The sequence below is a fragment of the Eschrichtius robustus genome, chromosome 13, assembly GCF_028021215.1.
Source record: "Eschrichtius robustus isolate mEscRob2 chromosome 13, mEscRob2.pri, whole genome shotgun sequence".
In the NCBI taxonomy this organism is placed as follows: Eukaryota; Metazoa; Chordata; class Mammalia; order Artiodactyla; family Eschrichtiidae; genus Eschrichtius; species Eschrichtius robustus.
This window is the reverse complement of record NC_090836.1, coordinates 80,532,048-80,557,759: the sequence shown is the minus strand read 5'-3', so window position 1 is coordinate 80,557,759 and position 25,712 is coordinate 80,532,048. Positions and strand designations below refer to the sequence as shown.

The 25,712-nt window shown below is 44.1% G+C and overlaps 1 protein-coding gene across 2 annotated transcripts in view; it reads left to right on the top strand.

The window, feature by feature from the left end:
* TMCC3 (transmembrane and coiled-coil domain family 3) overlaps nucleotides 1-25,712 on the top strand; it is a 329,301-nt gene that overhangs the window by 115,899 nt on the left and 187,690 nt on the right. The window lies entirely within an intron of this gene.

Sequence of the window (25,712 nt, the reverse complement as noted above, 5' to 3'; positions counted from 1 at the left end):
GTGTGCACATGTCCAAGTCAGCGGCTGTTCACATCTGAGCCATGTAATCAAAGGTCCACACTTTCAACTCAGCAGATACTCAGTGGATATTTATGGAGCCCCTGTCAAACCTCACGGTTGGGAGGGGTGCTCCGTGAATGGCGTGTGTCCATGTCTGCTCATTCATACAACTCACGTTTGCAACAATATCGTGCATGTTAGGGTGAAACAAGTACTGCTAGACAGGGATCAACACGATATTCTAGGACCACAGAGCAAGAAACATTTACTTCTTGGTGGAGAAATTAAACAAGGCTTTGTTGACATTTGATATGGGCCCTGAGAAGATGGTGTGGGGTGGCGGGGAGATGGTAAGGGTATGTGATCCTGTGGTAAGAAAAGCATGAATGAAGATATAGGAGAACATTTGTTTGGGAAATGGTGCCCTGAGAAGTAAACCTCCAGATTATTACACAGCACATGGGTAGTAGTATTGGTAAAGGCTATCTTTATACTTTCTGTTCAGACAGTGTCGCACAGTAGTGGCAATATATGGTGCTGATGGAGACATGGGAATGCCATAGGGCAATGGGAAAAAGTCAGGAGGCAATGCAGATTGACAACTAGTAGGAGAATATAGACCTAACTTATGGCCATCAATTAATAGATGTTTTTGTGAAGAAGGTTCCAGTAGACATATATTTTACCCTAGATATTGATATTTGGGAGGGATGCATTTAAGAACATATAGACTATTAGACAGATGACCAAATGAATAATGTTACATCCAGCAGAGTATGATTTTCTTTACACTTAGAGCACAGTCAACAGAACTATATTTTTCTTTGGGAAGTCAGAATTCTTTTAATGTAATATGCTTAAAGAGAGCTTCCTACTTTAAAGTATGTCGTCCATGACAAGAGGTGATCTTTTCCCCAAATAACCCAAATGTTACCCTTCTGAGTTAAAAACAACTTGAAACCAATGAGTAGAACTACAAATCTGCTGTTTAGTGTTAATGGGTCTGCATTAAACTGAGTGGTCTTTCTAAGTGTTTGCCAGCAGGTGGTGACAGTGCAGTCTCTGCAGTTTGTTTCCTTTTATTTATTTATTATTTAGAAAACGCATACTACCTGTTCATTACAGGAAAAATTAGAAAGCTCATTGGAGAAGCGTGGGTGGGAGTCACATGGTCCCACCATCCATAGGTAATCACTGCTGAAGTTCTGGCATATGACGCATTGGTTGCACACGGACCAAAGCCAGCTCAGTAGTTCACAATTAATAAGCTCATGCTTGGAAGATATCAGTTGCCTCCAATGATTACAGATCTTGGAGTTGAGGACCATGGGTCTCCACTCCCACAGCCTCCCTAAGAGGTAGAAGGGTAAATCACAAGCCGTTCTCTGAACCAAATCCTGCTACAGGGACAAACATGCGTCACCAAACAGGCACACAGCCCGTGCTGGGAGTTGCTGGTGAGCCCCTGACTCCTGGCCTTCTAGGCACTCAGAGGAGCACCTTGAGCGAAAGCCTGTGGGGCGTGCAGTGTCAGCACTGCGGCTGTAGGGTTCAGCCAGCCTCCTAGGCTGCTCAGGTCACGGAACCCACCTTCACATGAGCTGGAGGGATGTAGGCAGCTGGGCTTGCCTACTTCTCATAGCCTGGTCATGGCCTAGTTGCTTGTATTGTATTTCAGGCTGATCCATGTGTTTTCAACACCTGTCTTTTTATCAATAAAAACCATTTCCAATATCCATTATAGTTATTAACAAACCCTCTGATATTGATCGAAGATAAAGGTAGTTGAAGCCTTATAATAGCGACCTCTGGAGTGTCAACTTTAGAGTCTTTCAAATGCTAACTAACTGCTTACTCCTAGGTTATAAATTAAAACTCACACATATATATCACACTGTTTATGCTAGAGTATTTTGAAGAGAATTACAGACAGTTTTCAGTTTGTATGTTGGGGTATGGGTGTGTGTATATAAATTGCTTAACATTTTTCAATTTATATTCTTTATATGTGTGTCTGTATTGCTTAACAAAAGTGGGATTACGTGCTATACATGGTGTTGTAACCTGCCTCTGTCATTAATAGCATGTTATGAATGTCTTAAAATATGTTGAAAGGTAAGAACGACTGTAAATTCATATTGAAGTATAAACCACTTACCTTAGATCTTTCTGAGAGAAAGATAGGGTTCCACAAGGGGAATGAGGTAAGTGAGATCCAGCAAGGAGAAAGAACCAGAAAGGAGAGGCTGGAGTTTGGTCTAAAACTCACCTTGGACGACAGGTTTGCTTTCGAAGGCTTTTCCGTTTTGTCACTGGTATTTGTAATGGAACAATTTGTGAGTAAATTGGCATTTTAATTACTTCTGTTCTAGCTTGTTCTGTTGCTTAAAAAAATTTTCTCTCTCCCTCTGCTTCTCCCTGTGGCCAAACGAGCAAAGTTATAGTAGGGATTTAGTAAAAATTTAGTTTTTAATCCTTTTAATAGATGCTCTCCTTTAAAAGGATATACGTCTGCTCTTCAGATGCTGCCTACTTTCCATTCTTGAAAATCCCTGGTCCACTTTTCTCCGTAGTGTTCTTGTCTGTTTGAAGAATATCCTTCAGTGCTTGTGCTGTGTACTGGTTCACCCCTCTCACTGTGTTTCCCCCAAGACTGTCCTCCCATTCTCCAAGGCAAACCCCTCATTTCTGTTTCTTCTTCTTTGAAGTCTTCTCTAGATCCCATCACCTACTCGCATGCCTCCTGTATTCAAGCAATGATAAACTGTTTCTGAATACACACTCTCTAAAATCTCTGCTTTTTTGTACTCATAACTGTCGAATTAATAAACTCTTTTTAAAATCTTTTTTTAAATATAAAAGGAATATATCATCACAAAAACGTAAATCCAGAGAAAGTGAGAATATGAAATTCCCTCTCCTCATCCCTCTCCCTACCCCACCAGCTCTAATATGCCTCATATGGCTTGTTGTGTATCTTTTCAGACTTTCCCTATTCATATACAAACAAAATATATATAAAATTATTTCTACAAAAATAAGATCACACTATTCTATAGCTTGCCTTTTAAAACTTAATATGCTATATGTAAGTTTTATTTCATTTTTTTCATGGTTATATTCTGGTGTACATCATACTTTATTTAAACAATCCCCTCTTGGTGGACATTTAAGTCATTTCCAGTGTCATCTTATCATGTACAGTGATGCAGTAAACATCTTTTTACACAGACCTTTGTGTATGTTTCCTGGAATTCTTCTCAGTAGAAGAGGAACTTCTGGGTCATGGGGTCTGCACATTTTAAATACTGATAAATATTTAGAGATTGCTCTCTAGAGAGGCTATACTTATGCTAATTTACACTCTCACCACCATCATTAAGTCTTTGTCTCACCTTCAGTGTCACTTTCTTAGGGAAGCCTGACTTGTCACCTTTACCTCAGGCAGCGGGGGTGCCCCTCCTTTCTTCTCAAGGGTCCCACCAAAGTTCTGGTTCGTTCCCAAATATTGGCACTCACCCCAGTATCAGAATGTTTGTTAGGTAATCTGTCTCACCACTCCATCACTGAGCTCTTTATTTTTCCTGTAAGGTTTTTTTTTTTTTTCTGATTTCACAAGTAACCCATGTTCACTATATAAAATTCCAACATTATGGAAATACCTTACATTAAGGAAATACAAAAGATCGATCTTTTTTTTTTTTTTTTTTTTTTTTTTAAGATCGATCTTTGTTTATTTTAGATGGTCTGTTCACACATGCCTCTCTCATTAGCACTGACAGCATGACCATACTAACTGATGCATGTGTCTGTCTCACCTGCAAGCCTGAGTTCCTAAAGAGGAAGGGACCATATCTTTTCATCTTTGTGCCCCAGCACTTAATATGGTGCATAGTGCATCTCAGTGAATGTTTGTCACCTGACAGGATGGGTGGAGTAAGATAAGCCTGAGAAAACATGCCAAGTTACGGAAGTGCCTCTAATCGATTCCAGTGTGACCTATGTATTGTTTGGCTTAGCCTTCTTTAAAAGGGTTGGCTTTGAATGGACTCTCTCACAGTACCAGGCCCTTAACAGAAACTCTGATTCTGATGAAATTCACACTCTTCTAGAAGATTTGGTTTCATAGCCTTCAGGACCTATTTAGTTCCTCCAACAAAGCAAATGCAGGAGCCTGGGAAGCAGTTATTAGCTGAGGGAGATTGGTTTACTAATGTGATTTGTTGTTCTGTGTGTTTATTATCCACTGGCTCTGTGCTCATGAAGTCAATATCCCCTGCATTCTGCTGAGCCAGGCAATCTGGTCAAATAAGAAGTGAAGCCAGGCCCTGTTCAAGTTCCAGAATCTAATTGCAGCCATAATAATAGCTACTATATATTGGATGTTTTACGTGTCGTTTAATCCTCATAAAAACCCTATGAGGAAAATATTGTTTTCCTCCAGGTTCTAGATGATATTTGGCCTCAGGGAGGTAAACTTTCCAAGGTCACACAGCTATTAAGTGGCAGTGTGTGGCTTTGAATCCAAGTCTTTTTGTTAATAAACCATCTTTACTCCCTTTTTTGATCCTCTTTCCTGTCTCCAGGCGCCCCAAATGATCCTTCTGCTATGGAAGAGGAAAAGTAGATCATCTGATAGAAAAGCTGGGTCCCTTTGTTCATTGAAAACACTCTTCACATCCTCAAGAAAACACCTGATCTTTTACTTCATTTTATTCTCTTTTAAAATCATGGACCCTTAGAGATGAAAGGGATTAAGTCCCCAGTTCACTTGCTTTTGGGGGAGGAGCAGGCAATGGCCGACTTGTTATCCATTCTTACCATCGAGGTAGAAAGGCTTCCAGATTTCGCTACATGCATTGGAAAGCCTGGTGTTGCTTTGGATTTATATGGGTGCAGGGCTAGAGTTTAACAGAATTAAACGTCATAGGTAAACTCCAAACTAGGACCAGAAACATAAGGATAGGCTCGTCCATGGACCCTATGAGGACCCACAAATTTCCCCAAAGCCATGTTCCTACCAAGAGTCTAAACAAGATCTTGCAGGTTTCTTTTTGATTATATTCATCCCATCCCAAGTGGTCAAACATTTCTTTCATTTCTACTAATGTGTAGAAAAGGAGATATATGTCCATAATCACTTATCTGAAATTTGTAAGGAAATGCTTTGCTTGTTACATCTTATGTTGCATCAGACCCCCAGTGGGACTGGGGTCGCGCTCTGCAATCAGACATGTTAATATATCTGTGGTTCGACTTACTGTTATTAAGGAAAGACTATAAATATGTGTCACTTCGGGTCAGATTTTTGTTACCAGATGAGTTGCACACACTTAGGAAAAAGCTTTCATAATTCAGAACTTTCTGGGTTTCAGAATTACTGGTAAGGAATTTGGGGCCTATAATTTCCTCCCTCTTTGCACTCGTACAAGTTGAACTTGTGGACCAGTAACATTATGTTTGATAGAGGACCCTCATGCCCTTTGTTAAAAGCAAAATAAACTTTGTTTCCAAGGAGGGGTCTGCCTCCTTGACACTTAGGGGGCTGCTCAGCACCACTCTCGTGTGTGTGTGTGTGTGTCTGTGTGTGTGTGTTTCCTTGGTAGCTTAGTTCCACACCTGACCGTTCCCGGGGCGGGGAACCCCCTCAGGCTGCTCTCCCTAACCCTAACCCCCACCAGTTCCTCAGCCACATTCCCTTTGCTCTCTCTCCTGAGTGGATCTCAACAGCCAGTTTCCACCACTGTCTTTGTGAGGACTGTCACACTTCACACTACCCAGCAGGCTGCTTTTCTCTCATCCACACACTCCCTAAGCCTTTGTTCCTTGGTTCTGGGAGCCTTCACCATGGCAACCGTTTTGGCTCCTCTCAGTCCATTCCCAGGTGGTCTCTGAGGCTTTGCCCACACGGTGCCACGCTGAAAAATGCAGTCTAGCCCACGAGTTTGCTTTTACATTTTAATTGCTTATTTTGACTCGAGGCACAGTCCCAAGGATTTTTCTGCAGAGGGATGGGTTTCGCCATGCCTGGTGACCGGGCTGCTGTCTCTCACCCTCCTCAGTGTGAGACGCATGCACTTCTTACACCCACGGTGATGCCTCACCGTTTCCAAAGCCTTTCTGAGATGAGGACAGGCCGAAGCCAGATGGTTCGACAAACTCTTGTTTCTGTTCCCACTTTGGTTCCTTGCGGCCTCTTACGTTCTGATAGCAGTTGCTTTTCCAGTTTGTGGACTCCGTCAAGCAGTGAGTGTCTGCAGAAACTGTATACACCCTGAAGGGTCTGGCCATTGCTGCTGGTGGCTGGAGTTTGACAGCTGGTACCATCAGCTTCTCTCAGCACCTGATTTATCAGAGTGCAATATTCATGCCGTGTGGCTTTTGGGCCAGGAGTATTCAATCATCCAGTGACTTAAATTGCCAAGGAAACAATGTCTGCTGAGACTTCAGGATTTACCACCTGTTCCCAGGCTCTAGAATTCTTGCTGACACAGTTTATTCTCATAACCACCCAGATCTGTGAAGTGTGTAAATCTTTGAACTTTTCTGCAAAATTCACTTTTCTGCATGCAGGACCTTGAACAGGGGCCCAAAGAACATGGGCTTTAGGGGATCCACGAACTTCTGGAAATTGTATGCACTATTTTGTATGGATGTGGGTGTGGGCATTTTTTGAGGAGAGGCTTGCACTGAGTCCGTAGCATCCTATTCCAAAGCAGTGCGGCCCCAGGAAAATAATGTAGTCTTCTGAGCCTCTGGAAAATGAGAATAATAAGAGATCTTACCCCATTCATTTGCATGAGGATACAATGAGAAAATGCATATAAACTGCCTGGTACAGTGTCCATAAACATTCAGTAAATGTTAGCTATCACTATTCATCTGTGATCCTCGAAAAGTTAAAATTATGCGATGGCTTTCTATGCCATAGAATTAGGTAGCAGATATATCATCAGTACTATTTATCAACATTGTTACAGCCCTTTATGCTGTACCAAGAATCTTTGCCATACTGCCTCATGTGATCTTCACAGCATCCTTGTTGGTAGGTGGGAGAGACTGCATAACTATCTCCTCCCACAGATGAGAAAACTAAGGCTCAAGGGAGACAAGACCACCCGGCTAACAAGGCTCAGAAAAATGGCTTCTGCTCACGTTCTAGTGACCTGACACATCATAAGACAGTTACAATATACAGAGTGTGATGAGTGCCTTGACCCTTGAAGTCCAGGAAGTTAACGGCAGTCAGGAGGGTCAAGGAAGGCTTCCTGGAATAAATGACTCTTAATCTGAGCCCTGAAATGGAGGTAGGAAGAGGCCAGGTGGAGAGTGGGCTGTGTCAGTGTTACCTGCAGAGGCATTAGCACGTGCCAGTTCCTAGAGCAGGGGGACCTCGGTGGTCAGGCGCCTCTTGGCAAGAGGGGATGGAGATAAGGCAAAAAGAGCAGTTTTCAGGACTCCTCCCCTAAAAAAAAAAAGATGAATAACTGAAGAAAGAGGAAAGGAATAGAGCAGAGAATTGCGTTTGGGTTTACAGGCATACCTACAAACCGTGCAGCCATTTAAAAGAATCCTGGGGATGTGTTTGATATGTTAAGTGAGGAAGAGCACGTATAAAATTGCCCATATGCCGTGATTTCAGCTGTGTAGAAATGAATCTACCGAGGACCAAGACTTAGAAATTCAGTGGAAGCAAGAAAGTAACTCTTGTGTTGAGGTGATACTTTTTTTTTTTTTTACAAGTAAGTCCAAACTTTATTTAAAACTACATTTTAAATTTAACATTGCCAAACATCACAATGGGGGAAAAAATAAATGACAGAAAGGAAAAGAAAAAACCCCACAGTGGAGGTGATACATTTTTGAAACTCATTTTAATGTGTTGTTTTTTAGGTTTTGTTTTAGTTGCTTGTTGCTCCCAGTACCTGGCCTGGGTGGTCCAGGCTCCAGCATTCATTTCACCGGCCTTCCAGCGTCTTTAGTTCCTACTCATTCATTCATTAGTTCATTTCGTGCTTGCCGTGTTCCAGGCACTGGGCTTGGGCAAGTCTCAGTTACGTCTGTGTGTCCGTCCCTGACTGGGTCAGCATTCAGAGAGCCCAGAGCCCCTTCCCTCCGTGTCTAGACGAGATCCCGTGTTCTCTCACTTGCTGTCAGGACACCTGTAATTAATACTCCCCTTTTGTTCACGTGAGGAAAAAGAAAAGGCAGTGCCGGTTACTGAACAAGGCTCCTTCCACAATCCAGATGGAATGAAACAGGGAAATTAAGTAACCAGAGAGGTGACAATTGAAATAACTGGGAATCAGGCAGAAATGTCCATTTGACCTGGCTTATTACTGTTTGGAGCCTGATGCCTTTGGAAAATTGCCTGGTTCCTTCTAAGTTTAACACAGGGATCAAAGGCTTTGTTTGCTCTGAATGTGCTTTTAAGCAGTTAATTGGAAGCTTTCCCTTTTGTGCAGGTCAGTGAGAAAAAAGCAGTGTGCTGCTGCGAGAGTGGGCAGTCCCAAGCAGCCTTTACCCCCGGTGCTCTTTATATGTTCTGCGCATTTCTGAGGTTCTGTCCCTTCCGAAGGCAGCCTCAGGACACAGGGACAGTTAAAAACTGTGTTTAAGATATGATACATAGTATCTGCTTTAAAATGCTCCAACACACACACAATGTGTGGGAGGATACGCAATAAGATGGGTGAGGAGTATATGGGGTTCTTTATACTATTCTTTTCACCTTGTTTATCTTTGAAATTTTTCACAAGAAAAAAAAAAACTTGAATAACATTTAAAAGACTGGTAACAAAATACTTACTGGAAATAAATATGAGAAGCCCTACGTGACAGTATACCCTCTGATACCTTTGGGGACAGCCAATTCCAGATGCCTCCTTGGGCCCTAGAGTGAATGGGAGCTGATGGGGCAGGGGAAGTAGAGGTACCCAGAGGTGGCAGCTGTCAGTGGACATGGGGTTCATTAGAATATGTAACACAAAAAGGGTAATTACATGAATTTTAGAAAACCAGAAAGAAATACTCCAAAATTCTACTCCAGAATACTTCATTTTCTTATTTTATATTTTCAAAGTTTTCTACAATACAGAGTTAAAAGAACTCTCTTTAACTCTCTGTCATCACCTTAAGAACCCTGAAGCTCTGATGATGGGATTACATGTAACTCAAGTAAGATGAGGAATTTGCCCCAAGTCCCACATCCAGTTAGAGGTGGAACTTGGCCAGGTGCCAGGTGTGGCATGTATGGAGATTTACACTATGCTTTAAAAAAAAAACACATTGCTTTAGCTCTGGACCCTTTTCAAAATGAGCATGGTCTTTTAAAAACTCCTAACCAGGACTTCCCTGGTGGCGCAGTGGTTAAGAATCCACCTGCCAATGCAGGGGGCACGGGTTCGAGCCCTAGTCTGGGAAGATCCCACGTGCTGTGGAGCAACTAAGCCTGTGGGCCACAGCTACTGAGCCTGCGCTCTAGAGCCTGTGAGCCACTACTGCTGAGCCCACGTGCCACAACTACTGAAGCCCGCGCGCCTAGAGCTCATGCTCCAGAACAAGAGAAGCCACCACAGTGAGAGGCCTGCGCACTGCAACAAAGACCCAACACAGCCAAAAAGTAATTAATTAATTAATTAAAATAAATGAATTAATTAAATAAAATAAAACCTCCTAACCAACCACATCCCAGCTTCCTCATCTTCCTTCTGTATTGTGCTTGGCATTCCCTGACCGACAGTTGTCTTCCCACATTCAAATTGTTGATACCTAAGGTGGTACATATTCCTTGCAGGGACATCAGTGAGTCACATGTCAATTGATATATTTTTTTAATTGGTCAGTAATTACATTTATGTATTTATTTATTTACTTTTATTGACGTATAGTTGATATACAGTGCTGTGCCAATCTCTGCTGTACAGCAAAGTGACTCAGTGTTACACACATATAGACGTTCTTTTTCTATATTCTTTTCCATTATGGTTTATCACAGTACACTGAGTATAATTCCCTGTGCTATTAGGACCTTGTTGTTTGCCCATTCTAAATGTCATAGTTTGCATCTACCAACCCCAAACTCCCAGTCCATCCCTCTCCCTCCCCCCCTCCCCCTTGGCAACCACAAGTCTGTTCTCTGTGTCTGTGAGTCTATTTCTGTTTTGCAGATAGGTTCATTTGTGCCATGTTTTCGATTCCACGTATAAATGATATCTTATGGTAGTTGTCTCTGTCTGACTTACTTCACTTCGTATGATAATCTCTAGTTACATCCATGTTGCTGCAAAATGGCATCCATTGGTATTGAGCATATATTTATTGTCAGACACTGTGTTAGGCACCGAGAATATAATGGTGGACAAGACATAGTGCTTGACTTGAAAAGTTTACACAGGCTGGGGAGGCAAACGAATAAACAAGCACTTACAACACAGGGGGATCCCTGCTTTGATAAGGGCAGGCTTGGGAACATGGCTGTATGGGGAGAGGCGGGTGAGCACTGACCTGGCCTTGGGGATGGGGGTGTATTCCAAGGGAGGTTTCCCTCAGGAAGTCATGCCAAGCCAGCATGTGAAAAGGCTGTTAGCTAGGAAGAGGGGTGCAGAAAGATGGGGGAAGCTGCCCAGGCAGAGGAAGGTAATTACAGCCTTTCCCAAAGCACGTGTCTGAGGGCTGCAGGGTATTAATATTGGATTTATTCACACCGCCTGTGTTTGCAAAGAAAACTTATTTTTCTAGAGAGAACTCAGTCTTCACTTGAGCTCCTCTTCTCACCCACAGTGGGTGACAGAGGAAAACCAAGTCTTATTGCATTTGGATAACTTTGTCTCATCCAACAGCTGAAATGGGCTCTTTAGGTAACTTGGTTTTGTCTGGAGGCCTCCGTCTTTCAGAGCCCTGTCCCCCCTCCAGCTCCTCCTTAAGGGGGCACCTGAGACTAGCAGGGAAGAGTGGGTTCGTGGCTGCATAGTGGCCGGGATAAGGGGCCGCGTACTGAGCCTTCGGGGTCCCTGTCTGTGCCCGGGCCGGCCTGCTCCCTGGGGGGTAGTGGCAGAAATGCCTCTGGTGCTGCCTGGCTTCTCAGGATGGTGTGTTGGCAACAACCATGGGGGGCTCTGCGGCTGGCCATTCACCGCTAGCTTCCAGGTCCCTCCCTGCATGATGGCAACCCATCAGCCCTCAAATACAAAAGGGGGGAAAAAGCACAGTGATAGATCTTAACATTACTCCTATTTGTTATCTTTGTACACCCAGCAGTTGGTTAAGTTTCTGGCCACGAAAGTTTGGCACCTCAGTTAATATATATTAGCTCCTCGTCCTCTTCCTCCTGGTCCAGTTTCTCCCCTCTTCCCTCAAAGAGAGGACAGAAGGGAAGGAGATCCTTATGGGCTCAAAGTGGCATTTGGGAGATGAGACCCTTGGTACTCAAACAGTATGGGATTTTAAACTTTTAAAATAAGAATAAAGTGGAAGAAACCTGCCCACATTCTCTAAACTTATTGAAGCCCTTTGAATTGTCAATAAAGAACAACAATAATAAAGTTGTTATTACAATTAATGTTTTTAAAGTCCCTTACAGTAATTTTTCCACCGAAGGGTGCCTGACTCACTGTGAGCACTCAGTGAATTGTTGCTGCTATTACAGTTCTTATTTTATTTACTCTCTGCACTGTCCCTCCTTCGTAGATAAACTTATGATCCCTTTTCACAGATGAGGAAACTGAGGCTCAGATAAAGCGACTTGCCCTAGAGCACCGTGTAGTGAGTGGGTGGCAGGTTGTCAATCTAGGTCTTCCTGCTCCAGCTCCCAGGCTCCTTCTTCAGTCTCCTTGGCTCCTCCTCCATACCTGTCCCCCAGCCACTCCAGTTTACTTACAGAGTCTTAAGGTGAGACAGGATTTCCACCTTTAAACCAGCCCAAAGGGAAATCCTTAAATTCTAAGACATAATCTTCCTTAGGTCTTAAGCACAGCTGAGCCACATGGGGTCAAACTAATTAGCTTTTGATTCTGTCCTGCAGGTAAATTTAGAGGCAGATAAAAAGTACGAGTATGTTTTAACAATTGTCTCCAGCTTTTAAGGTTAGATCCTGTGTATGCGCGTACACACACACACACACAAACACCTGATAAATTATTTTAGTAGGTATTGATGAGAACAGAATGCATGAGACTCATTTTCTTTAGGTTCACTAAGAGCTTTTTACATTGATTTAGAAAATAATGAATGCACAGCTTGAACCATTTCTAATTCCAGCAAACTAACCAACCTAAAGAAACCTTTCATCTCTTGGCAGCTTGCAAATAGGTCATTAGGGTTGACCATTACTGTGCAGAAAACAAAAGTGAGCAAACCTTTTGACCTGAGAATGGAAAGCAAGACCTTTCTCCTGATGTTCAGTAGTAAGAGAGCCGGTCCAGGAGGCGGGGACTCAGGCAGGAGGAGGATTAATCATTTAACACTTTCTGCCCTGACTCTACTGCGCTGCCTACTCAGGTGGACTGCAAAAAAGTGTGCAGATGAATAATTCACGCTGGCAATGGCTTTGACCTCTCTGAGCTGTCTCCCTCCTGAGCAGGGAGCAGGGAGCATCGACCATAGAAAGACACACCCTGGCCTAAGGTTAAATCCTTGTCTCCACTCTACTGCATTGGCTATTTCCTGTTCTGATTGCTAATCCTTAGTGAAGTGCTCATACCACCCACCTACGGGCACAGAAAAGGAAGGCCCGCTGGTATGGGGTGTGGGTTGGGATAATGGCCTTCCAGCAGTCCAGATTTGGAAGCAGCCTCCCTGGAGTGTGTGAGAGGGTTAGCCGAGCCTGGCACTTCGTGGGGCATGGGGCACTGTGATCCCTTGAAGCCGAGGCTTGGGCAAATCATTTAACTTTCCTGAGCCCTAGCTTCCCCAGCCTCCAAAACTGGAGCCATGGTCCTTGCCCTGCCCACCTCATGAGGAGGAAGCGATAACACTTGGTAAATGTTTACAGTTTAAAGCACATTTAAACATAAGTTGTTTCCAAAAGGTCTGTTACTGTAGGATTCCACTTCCCGAGGTGCCTAGAATAATAAACTTGATGGAGACAGAAAGTGGTGTGGTGGGTACAGGTAGGTGGGGGGAGGCGGGAATGGGAGTTAGTGTTTAATGGGTACAGAGTTGCAGTTTGCGAAGATGAAAAGTTCTGGGGATCCATAGTGGTGATGTTTGCACAACAGCATAAATGCACTTAATGCCACTGAACTGGACACTTAAAATGGTTACTTTTATGTTATGTATATTTTACCAAGCTAAAAAAAAAAGAAAGAAATTAAGTTGTTTTAATGTTCCTGCACTCGGGAGTCATCCAAGCCAACCTTGGGTGTCAGCCTCCCTGCTACTGCAGGTCCTGGGAACGGGACCCCAGCCTCCCTCCTCAGGCTTACATGCCCCCCCTCCTCTAAATGAGTAGAGGTTGCTCGACATTACCAAGTCTGTACTGAGCCCCCAGTTGTGCCAGGCTCCACACCAGGCCCAGGACACACAGAGGTAAATGGATGAGTGCCTCCTGTCTGGTGAGGGACACAGACCCGCGAACGGAGCACACTTCACAGACAGCGCGGGAAGAGCTGTGATGGGGTGGCCCGGCTGTGGAGGGAGGGCGGGGAGCCTTCGTAGGGTCCTGGAGCATGTGCCAGTGCCAGAGTGAACCGGCAGGAGACCGGCAGAGGCTTGGCCACCACAGATGTTTGCCCAAACGCTCCGCTGAGTTCCTGCTTCTCTGTGTTTGCTGGTGCTGGTCCTTCAGCTAGAGTGCACTCTTTCCCTTCTTTCCCCTGAAAATCCTCCTAATACTTATCGTGCCAGCCTAGATGCCACCTCCCTTCTGGAAGCGTTCCCTAAACCCAGCCCAAAGTAATCTCCCCTCCTCCTGAACTCCACAGCCACCCCTTGTATTTCCATTGAGCCCATATTTCATTCTGTCAGGCAGTATAGCCTTTTGTATTTCTGCCTGTCTGGTTGGATATAGATTGGGATTTTTATAGTTACAAGTAAGAGAAACCAGCCGGAACCAGCATTAACATAACAGTCATTTATCAGAACGCGAGGAGATGTCTTCCCAGACCAGGGCACTCTGTTGCTGCCCCGCCCCGTCCTCAGCCTGCTTGCTTCCCGGTCCACATGGCAGGGGCGGGGGGCACTCCAGGCTCCCAGGGCTGGTTTCTGTGCGTGGGTCAGCAATCACCTCCTGACCGGTTAGCCGTGGCAGGGGAGCAGGGTCACACGCACACTTGGGGTGGGTCAAAGCCCATGTATGCTGGGGAAGAGCAGCCCTGAGCCGTCAGCGGGAGCTCTACTCTCTCTAGTGGTGGACCCTGCAGACCACTCAGTCCTTCCAGTTTCCTCCCCGGGCTTCCCATCCTGCTCCCCACCCCACCTCCTCCATGATTCTTTCTCAGCCCCGCTGGCCGTTCCCTTCTTTGTGGTTGCTGCTGCTTTCATCCATCCCTGCTATTAGTGTTCTTTGTGATTTCACTGATGCATCTTCCCATTTTACTCATTTTCTTTAGATAAGCTCAGTAAGTCCCATGACTTCAATTGCTATCCGTTTGCATTGAAATTTAGTTACTGTTCAGATCTGAGTGCCTGACCCATGTATTCTGCTGCCTAGCAGTATATCTCCAAGAGATGTCCCACTGTGCACAAAACTGCGTGTGCCATCTGCCTGTCACCCCTGAGGCACCCCCATTCACCTGACCCCCCCCCCCCGCATTCTCTATCTCTGTGAATGATATCAACAACTGCCCCCTGTTAAATCTGCCAGCCGCCTTATTGCTTTCCTGTCCTGTACCAAATAAATCTAATCGGGCATGAAACGCTTGCCCTTAATGCCTCTCGAGTTTGTCCATTGCCATGGCCTTAATTCAGGCCTGCATCATTTCTTACTAATTTGTAACTGGCCTCTTGTGCCACCTTGCAATTTGCTTCCCTGTAGTGCAAGCCATGTGATCTTTCTAAATAAAAAAATCTGGTTATTTCAGTTCCTTGATTAAACTCCTTCAGTGGCTCCTCAATGCCATTGGAATAAAAGTCAGACCTCAGTGTGTGAGACACAGAACCCTCCCACACCTACCTGCCCATCTAAGAAACCTCAGCTCTTGGTTCTCTCCAGCCTTAGAATTTCTGAGTATGCCTTGTTCTCCAAGACGCCCCTCCATGCCTTCTTTTTAAGAAAAAATAAATAAATAAGGTTTTATTATTTACAAACAAAGCATTAACACAAGAGTGAGTAAAAAAGCGTAGACTGCTTCTCAAATTCAAAAGGGGGGAAAGGTGAGGTCATTAGGTTCAGGGGAAATGTATCTACCTCTGTGGTGTCTACTTAAAAAGCTGCCATTGAGTCCAAAAATAGTAATAACCTTGTATCAAATATACCAGACACCTAGAACCCTACTTCTACCAAAAAACAAAAAGAAAAAGAAAAAGGCCTGGAGGTCCTGACAGTGCAATTGGACGTCCTGACAGTGCAATTGGACATGCCCTGAAGTAAACCAGGTTAAGTCTGCACCCCATATCGAAATCTCTTGTATCTAAGGTGGAGGCTGGAAGAAGCTTAACTGTCTACACAGTTGGCAGAGCACAGCCCCTGAACTATCAATAACTTTCCGGTCCTATTAAGCTTTAACCAGGTGACTGAAATGGGACTTGCCCTGGGGCTGGGAAAGGGCACGTTGGTGAGAAAGAAGACAGGGACATACACTGAGTAACAACCAACAGCCTCTGCCACCATCCTGACTTGGTGTCCCACGATGATCAGTATTTTATGCTGCTCCACACCAGACTGGTTATTTCCTGCTATCTGCACTGGGTCCCTAATTACAGAGAATTCTGGGTCTTGGTAGCTACAGTTGCCCAAGGTTCAAACTTTTAAGTACAACCTTCTGTCTTGTTCTATTCTATTAGTAATGTTTGGTTGCAAAGAACAGAAATATCGAAGAACAGTGGTTAAAACAAATAAGAGTGTGTTTTTTCCTCACATAATATGAAGTCTAGAGGTAGGCTGGTTCAACTCCTCATCAGAGCCACTTGGCATGTTGGCTTTCATCCTCATGGTGACAGCGTGGTGGCTACAGCTCCGGCATCATGTCTACATCTAGGTGAGAAGAAGGGTAAGAAAAGGGTTCCTCTTGCCAACTGTCTCCTTTTATTAGGAACCAGAAACAGACTTTTACTTAGGTTTTATTCACCAGAACCATGATCTATGGACATCTGTGACTTCAAGGGCGGCCGGGAAAGAGTCTATTTAGCACGGCATGGTAGAGTACTGAACAAAATTGGGGTTATGTTTGCAAGAAAGAAAGGAGTAAGAGTAAGTGCATTCACAGCTAACAGGGTCTGTCATATGTTACATCAAATGTGTTTCTGTTGCCCCAGCTACTCAATCATATTTACCCTTGCCATGAACGCTTTAGTGTTGTTCTTTTTTCTCTTGAAATTCAGAAGTGTTCTAATACTTTTGCAAAGTGCTTTCTGCAGAATTCAGTTTTACACTGGAGATAACCCTGACTCTAAATGGACAAAAGATATTGGCTGGACTAAGTGTTTTCTGGAAACCATACTCCCAAATTGTATTAGTTTTTCCACTATTGAGCTATTTAATCAAACATTCACAATATATATGCAAATCCTGTTAATCTTCTGTTAATGAGAACAGTCAGTCTGGATGGTCCGTGCTTGACGCGGGAGCATTAGAATGACTCGGTGCACATATCTCTACTGCTTGCGTCAGTAATTCTTCACAATCGTTTAGTTTTATAATCTAAATTTGTTGGAATTAAACTTGAACAGCTCATAAATAGTATAATTAATTTTTGTTCCACTTCATATCCAATTACAAATTGGTTTAAATCTACTGTTGTGTATTCTGTCTGCTCCCCATATATTCTCTGGATCATGACACTCACACTGTTGCTATTTGACTTTGCACTGTAGTCGTGTGACCTGGGAGGGCGTGCACCACACCTGTCTTGTTTATCATCTGCTTAGCAGAGTACCTGGCCCACAATAGGTGCACAGTAAGCCTTGGTTGAATGATTTAATTGCCAAATGACTCGACAGTCGTTAGTTAAGTATCAGCAGAGGCAGCCCCCACTGGCCTGCTAGTTCCTGTGCGCCAGCCAATGTTTTATTTAAAAAGAAATCGTAGGCTACACACTAAAATATGTCAGGCTGGATTTGGATATTTAGGCTCTCTATGGTTTTTCCTGTTTTCCTCTGAAACACGTTTGTGTTTTATTGTGCAGGCGCCCAGAAGAGAAGGACTTTGTGATGCCAGTTCCCAAGTCTCAGGGAATTGTCACGATTGCCCTAATTTGAGCCAGGAGCCTGCCCCTGCACCAGGCAGGATCTGTGTCCAGGGGCCTGGGCTACTTGTAACGCACTTTCAGTAAACATTTAAGTTGAGGTAGAAGCAATGCCTAGAAAAGAGGTTTGAGGCAGATAACCCCAAGAACTGACAAGGCGGCCACGTCAGCAGTTTTGCTGCTTACCTGCTTCACCTTGCTATGTGTAACACATGCACACTCGAGTTTCATTGATCCATTTACTCAGTGATCGCTGGGCACCAGCTGTGGAGCGTGTGTTGGTTTTGTGATCTGCTGCTTACCTTCTGCGTGTTCCTTGTCCTCTCTGTGCCTCAGTTTCCTTATCTGAAAAATAAAGTGATGACACTTACGTTATAGGATGGTTTTGAGCATTAAATGAGATTTTATAGATACAGCGTATATATACTATTTATAACATATATTAATGCAATATATAGAGAATATATTACATTATATATAATTGTATATAAACTTGGAACAGTGCCTGGAAGATGAGTATTCGTGAAATGGAAGCTGTCATGAGTCCATAGTCTCTTTTCCACAGTTAAAAAAAACCCAAAGGCTCTTGACAACCAAAATTTCTTCGTAATTTTGGCAGAGAATTCTGAGCTGCTCTGAACTCAGTGACTTTCAAAGCCTGACCCGAAGGGATGTGAGGATATTTTGAGGCTGTATTTAGCCACTTAGTGTGAATATTCACACATTTTGCTGCAGAAATATCAGTGTGGCCGATTACAGGATGCTGCCCTGCCCCAGCTCCACTGGCACTATTGCATCATGTTATCGTCTTCAAATGAAAAATTCTGAATTCTGAAACGTATCTGGACCCAAGGTTTCAGACAAGGGATCGGGGCCCTCTCGTTGTTTCCCAGCCTCCTCCTCATCAACCACACTGCGCCTGGATGAATGGACCACGGTCTCTGCCTCGAAGGGGCTCAGAGTGCTGAGCGGGTCATGTCAGCGGCGTGTGTCAGGGGCAGCCCGGGGTCCCGGGAGCACTCGGGATGGCCCTTAACTTCCATGGCTTGGGGATGGTGCGGGAGCTAAGGGAAGCATCTCAAAGGGGTGCCCTAGGTGAGACTGGAATGATCCAGCACCTCCTTGTGTCGGGCCTGGTGCAAGGATCCAAGCTGCCCCAACCCGGAGGCCAAACAATATGTTAGTTCCAGAAGGCAGCCGTAGACACTAAATAAAGATCGCAGATGTGATCTGCTATCATCACAGGGGTGTTCTGGGTGCCCTGGGAGCCCGTAAGAGGGAGCCAACCTTGTCTCAGGGGTCAGAGGAGGCCTCCCTGCCCGTGTGATGTCCAGACTGAGGCTGAAGAAGGATGAGTAGGAGTGGGGCAGGTGAGGAAGCTGCAAATATGTGGAATGGGGAGAGGAAAGTGCATGTCAAGGGTGAGGAGGTGAGGGAAAACCGGCTCCTTCCGGGAAACTGGAGGAGAAAGCCTGCAGACAGATGGTGAGAAGGAAGAGGGTGGGTCCCAGAGCTAAATCACACTATGCCCAGAGTCTGGTCTCTCAGAGGAGAGGTCCTGGTTTACGGCTGTTGTCCCAGCATTATTATGAATAGCAGTGTCTTTCACTCTCGAAAGTGCTCCTATTTGGACCGTTAAAGTACGTGATCCTCCCTACGTAAAGGCCAACATAGGGAACTGAGAATTTATCCTTAGGGAAGTGGGAATCCACTGGAAGATTTTAAACAATGCACATTTTTAGAAGTTATTTGGGGGTGATTTGGGGCTTTGCACTATAAAACGTTCTTTTTTTCTTCCTCTGCTATCAGTCTCTTGGTCCCAAGGGTTCCTGGAATAGATGTCAGACCCAGGAAGATAACCCAGAGTGCTGGTGGCAGCCTGGCCTTTGCTGCCATAGGACAGCAGGACCCTTGGCCGGTCTCTGTGTGGACATGAACATAGAAATAGAGCCGGGTCTGATGATCCCGTGAAGTGTACATGAGCTCTTTCCTTAGCTGAACTCTCAGGAGTTCCTGTGTTGTCTGGACTACCCTCCGAAACAATTGTAGGCCTGTCTCTGAAAAGTCAGGAAGGGTGGTGGTGGCCTTTTCTTTCCTTTCTCCCCATGCCTGGCGTGTGCGTGTTTGCCTGCTAGCAGGCCCATGCTCAGGCGCCTGCCTTTCCCCATCTGATTTTCTTTGCTGGCCAGAGCTAGCAGTTGGCAGACACTGACTTATCAGTCTCATGCTTTCAGCCAAGAAAAGACAGAGGAGAATTCAGGAAACCCAAGATTCATGTTTTACTTTTGTGTAGGATGCTTTCAGTGCCTCAGAGAGAGACAGACTCACCCCTCTGGGAATTTCTTTACTCTTAGTTCTTATTTCTGTCACATTTTGAGCTCTCCTGTCTGCTGCTGGGTAGGTGGAAAGATAAAAGCTCCACGACAGCTGGTAATCCCCTTTAGGCCACACAGCGGGATGTAGTTTAAGGAGGTTTCGTGGTAAGCAGCAGATCAGTCCTCTGTGATTAGAAGGCACTGGAACTGTTCACAGCTGCTGGAAAGGCCTCAACATGGGCTGGTGTCCTCAACTTGATGGTGGCCATGCGGATGGGGCAGTTGTAGGTGGGAAATGTTTAACAGAGCTCCCCAGGGGCAAGCTGCCTGGGGCCCCATCAGCTGGCTCTTACCTGGTTGAATTCACCTCAGCTGCTCAACCTGGGAGGACGGTACCTGAGCGAATGGATGATCCGTCCTCAGGGGCGGACTGATGTAAACGCACACACACACATACACACACACAACACACACATCTACATGCACCTACACATGCAGGCACACACAATATTAAAATACCAATTTATTCACTCTCAAATCAAATACTTGCATTTTTTTCCCCCAAAGGCCAGCTAAGCTACAAATTAGGAGCCTGCTTAGTCATTTTATCCCCAAAAAACCATGGTCTGAAGTCCAGTGCATCTGGGGCAAACTCCACAGGTAGTCAGACTGTGAGAACATTGTCATTTTAGACTGTCTCTACTACAGCCCCTCAAGGTACACTCATCTCCTATAGTTGAGTTTTTTAAACTTGGGATCCCTAGCCAGGCACTCAGAGCCTGAAAGCCCCATGAATTTGTGTGTGTGTGTGTGGGGGGGTGCACATGTGTGTTTTTCTGGGGAATGAATCCATAGGTTTCCTGAGATACTCATCAACCACCCCCCCCACCCAGAAAACAAACAGAAACATGTGGACCTCCACAGCTGGCTAATAAATTGATACCCTTTGAAGTAATCATTTTTAATAGTGGTGCAGCATATACTTAAAGGGATGGCATGAGAAGATGGCATCAGCTTTTCTACTGTTGTCCCTAAAATTGTACTCTGATCCCTACTTGTGTTTGCCACTCAGCATAACAAAAGCCCTGCAGATATTCAGATCTATCATTCCCCCCAATCCCCCATCCCTTCTAGAATAGCGAAATGGTTCTTAATTAGAGAAGAAATCATTCAGTGAAAAAGGGAAGTATTTCCATTAAAGAAGGCTGAGGTAGTTGGGCAAAACTTGAAGAGATGGGCTTCTAGAGTTGGAGTTATTGACCAAAGCCATATATTTCAAGGGTATCTCCAGATGGTGTAATTCCTGAAAGCATAATGTAAGTGCTACCAATGTTCCCAGCAGAAGAATAGTATTGCACTTTATGAGCTAAGAAGGAGCATACTTTGCATTCTAGGATAAGATCCACGCTGTTTCTAAGGCAGCCATGCACAACTGTAATCTGGCAAACTCCAGCCAGCACAGTGTGTGGTGGCTCAGGTCCCGCTTTGGGACCGCTGCTTTTTTCCGTGGATGCCTGATGTGCCCATGGACTTGTGAGTCTAGCCTGGCTGGAATTGGGCATTTAATGCAGTGTGACTCTGGGGATCTCACTCTTTCCTGTCTCCCCTTGTAGTTCACAGGTGAGATGTTGGCACTCACCTTGCCTCTTCCATCTGATTTTGGCCTGTTCCTATTTACTGCTTTGCTGCTTCTGTTTCAGTAACAACAGATCTTAGTGATGTCAACCCTCATATGAAAATGATACAGGACAATGACGATTACACATTAGTTGTAACTTAGCTTTAGTTTTCTTTGAAATCTTAGAGTGTTCTCCCTGAGAGCTGGGCTTATGAGAGGCTCTCACTTTCCACACTGTGTATTTTGACAGTATTTAGACTTTTCATGAACATGTATGATTCGTATGTGTGATTTGAATGAACGCAATTAAAACAGCACTCAGAACACCTGGTTTTCAACTCTGGCTTCAGCACTTGGATCCACATGTGTGATGGAGAGAGAGGCAAGTTCCCTAGGGATGGGCAGACTTTTTCTGTGATGGGCCCGGTAGTAAATACTTCAGGCTTTGGGGGCATATGTTCCCAAGTCTCAGCTACTCAACTCTGCAGCTGTAGTGCAGAAGCAGCCATAGATATGTAAATAAACGGAGCTGGCTGCGTGCCAGTAAAACTTAATCATAGGCACTGAAATTTGAAGTTCATAAAATTTTCACATGTCACAAAGTATTATTCCTCTTTTGATATTTTTTGAACTGTTTAAAAATGTAAAAACCATTCTTAGCTCATGGGTCATACAAAAATGGGCCATGGGCTGGATTTGGCTGATCCCTGGTCCTTATCAACGTACCACAAAACTAGGTCGCAATGATAGAAGTCTTAAAACTAAGCGATGATGATAGAGTAAATCAGTGTTTGCTTTTGGGCGTGAGGTGGGGATTGACTCAGAAGGACCCACAGGTCGCTTTCTGGGGTTATGGCAGTGTTCTGTGTCTTGCCAGGGGTGTGAATTACACAGGTGAATACCTTTGTCAAAACCAATTGAAGATGTATTTAAGATCTAAACACTTCATCGTATACAAAGAAAAGGAACAACTGTTGCATAACAACCACAAAATCTCAGTGCCAGGTAATAGACAGTAAGCATTTGTTGCTCCCTCACGTGTCTGTGGGTCAGCCGGGGCGATTCTGCCCCATTCATGTGCTTATTCTCAGCCTAGGTTGGACTGAGGTAGTTCTTCTCTTGGCTGCGGCGGAAACACAAGGCAGCAAAGTGAGCAGAGCATGCACATTTCAAGCCCCCCCCACCCCCGTTGTTATATTGTTCAGACGCAGTCTGACTGCAAGTGGCTACATGTCCTAATTTAAGAAAATGTGACTAAAATGACCAAAAGAAAAGCTGCATCCCTTATGCGTGAAACCTGCCAAGTCTCTACCTTCGAACGGATGGCAAATGTTACAGGACAGCAGGACATACATATATGAAATGATAGAGGCACACAACAGAACTGAATATAACCAAGTGCCAAAATATGTCTCCAGGTAAAAATAGGTTTCTGGAGAGCCCTGTGTTGTCCATGCGACGGTCACGGCACCGGAGGTGGTGCTTCCTCTGCCTGTCCCTCAAGATAGTGACGCTCTCACCCAGCTCAGGCGGCTCCCTCAGCGCTCTCATCCTGTGCCTGGCACCAACAGCCCCCTTTGGCTGCAGCCTGACTTCTCTCTTGAGCTCTAGACCCTCATTTCTGTCTGTCTCCTCTATCTCCCAGATGCCATGCATGCATCCTTGGCTGAACTTGTGAACTGGTTCTTCATATTCTGATCTCAGGGAAACAACACCAATATCAAGCCAGGCATGCAGGAGTCATCCCAGACTCTTCACTCTCTTTCATCCCCAAATCCAAGCACTGCTATCTCTAAATGACCCATCCCCCATGTATCTCACAGATTCTTCAGGTTGCCATGGTCCTATTTCATGATCTCATCATTAGCCACCAGAACCATTGCAGTAGCCTCCATGCTCATCTCTTGGTGTTTAGCCTCACCCGCCCTAATCCTCCCTGCACTATATCCAGAGTGACCCGCATCTGATCCTGTCATTCCTTTTCCCATTTGTGTGGGTTTTATCAGTAACAGTTGTCTCCAGAAAAGGGCACTTGGGGTCTAGAATGGGAGGGAGACTTACTTTTTATTATCTATCTTTTTATAGCATTCGACTGTCTTACCATGAGTAGGTGTTTTTCTTTTGCAATACAATAATTATAGAAAGAAAAATTAGAAGAATTGATAGCTGGACTTTATGAATCATTAGAGATGAAGATGAAGGAGAAGGAAGAGTCAGATGATTTTTGAAATGTGAAGCCTGAATTACTGGTGTAATTAGTGTATTAGTAATTAGTAATTAGTGGTGTTTGGGGAGCTAACGAACACATGAATATTCTACAGTTACAAATTAAGGGCTTCATCTTCCGGTTTATGGGTCATAAGCTTCAGCAGGCTGCACAGGCCCAGCTGCTGAGATCGCTGAATCCCACAGCTTCTTAAGAGCAGGTAGTGCTTTCTTACCAATCCTTCGCTGTGTCCAGGATAATCAATAAAAGCTGGTGCAGTAGTGAATTAAGTTTAAAAACCAGGCTTTGGACTCATGAATCCTGACTCTAACACATACTAATTCTGTAAATTTGGGCAAGTTACCTGACTCCTTTGAACTATATTTCTCTTGTCTATGAAATGAGAAGTGTTGACAATGCCTCTTCCATAACAGTATTTTGAAGATTAAATGAGATATTTCATGTAAAGCTTTCACTACAGTGCCTAGTTCATATTATACCCTTGGTAAATGCTAGCCATTTTTTTTTGTATTTACTATTTATTCTTCCCATTTTCTAGATGATAAAATTGAGGCACAGAGAGGTTAAGTAATTTTCCCAAGGTCGAACAAGTGGTGGTGCCAGAATTCAAACCAAATAAGTATGATTTCAGAGTCAGTACTTCTAAATTACTAAACTTTAGGGGAAAATACTGAGAGATTTGAATACGTGATTTAAAAGCTGTATAGAAAAACGTCATATAGAGTAAAAGACAAATGATAATGGGGAAAAATCATGCCACATGTGTAACAGATAAAGCTTTATTATCCTTTACAGAACAATTTCTCAAATGTTCATTTTGAGAAATGCTAGCTATTTTTGTTAATAAAGTATGTCCAAGAAGTAGTTTTCCCCTTTTTGCTTGAAAACCTCCATTGCACAGAAGGTCATGTTTTCGGTAGCTGCATCCCTCCGACAAGTCATATTGAGTTGAGTCATTTATAATTACTCCCTCCAAGTCTACTTTAAATATTTTGTTACTCGTATTTTTTTTCAGCCCTATCCCCTCACTCCACCTTCCATTTCCCCCACCCCCCAATATTTTGTAGGCTTCACAGTTGTTTTTATTACATTTCATCTTATTTAGTCTTATCCCACCAGCTGATCTAGGATGAAAATGTGGATGGGTTTAAAAAGCATTTCTATAAACCTATGGATTATAAAACCAGAATGGGTTATGAAGTCGTGTTATGGGGAAATCACCGACATTTTGAAGTCATAGAGTTCATTCCTTCAACAAATATTAAGTTGCTACATGTGTCAGTCACTGTTCCGGGTGGTACAGTGAGCAAAACAGGATCTCCCCTTGGAGTTGACTTATTGACAGGGAGAATATAAGTCAAGGAGGTGATCTCAGATGGTGATAAGTGAGAAAATCACAACTGAGCTCTCAAGAATGAACCAGCTGTGTGAACTTCTGGGGGAAAGAATGCCCCAGGTGGAGGCAACAGCAAGAGTGAAGACTCTAGGGTGAGAGAAAGCCTGGCACATTGAAGGAGCAGACAGGAGGCCTGAGTAGGAGAATGTAAGTGAGAGACAAGGCTGAGAGAGGTGGTCAAGGCTGGGTTACACTGGGCTGGTAAACCATGGTAAGGAGGTATTCTGGGGTTTTTTTTAAACATTAAATCTTGTATTTTTATTTAACTTCTCAGGAATTTATGTTGTTTCCCAAAGTAGAATGAGGGAGGAATGTGGGATAAAGGGAAACACTCAGACTTAGAAAGTCCCAGTTTCTGATTGAGATTCTGTCACTTTACGTAAGTCTTCTGAGCCTCGGTTTCTTTTTTTTTAAATTTTTATTGGAGTATAGTTGCTTTACAATATTGTGTTAGTTTCTACTTTACAGCAAAGTGAATCAACTATACGTATACATATATCCCCTCGTTTTTGGATTTCCTTCCCATTCAGGTCACCACAGAGCATTGAGTAGAGTTCCCTGTGCTATACAGTAGGTTCTCATTGGTTATCTATTTCATACATAGTAGTGTGTATATGTCAATCCCAATCTCCCAGTTCCTCCCACCCTCCCCCTTCCCCCTTGGTATCCATATATTTGTTCTCTACAACTGTGTCTCTATGAGCCTCAGTTTACACAGCTGTAAAATGGAGATGAAACCAGCCCTGTTACATGGCAAGAGACCTACATTTTATTTATTTATTTATTTTTGTTTTGGTGGGGGGGAGTGGGTAGA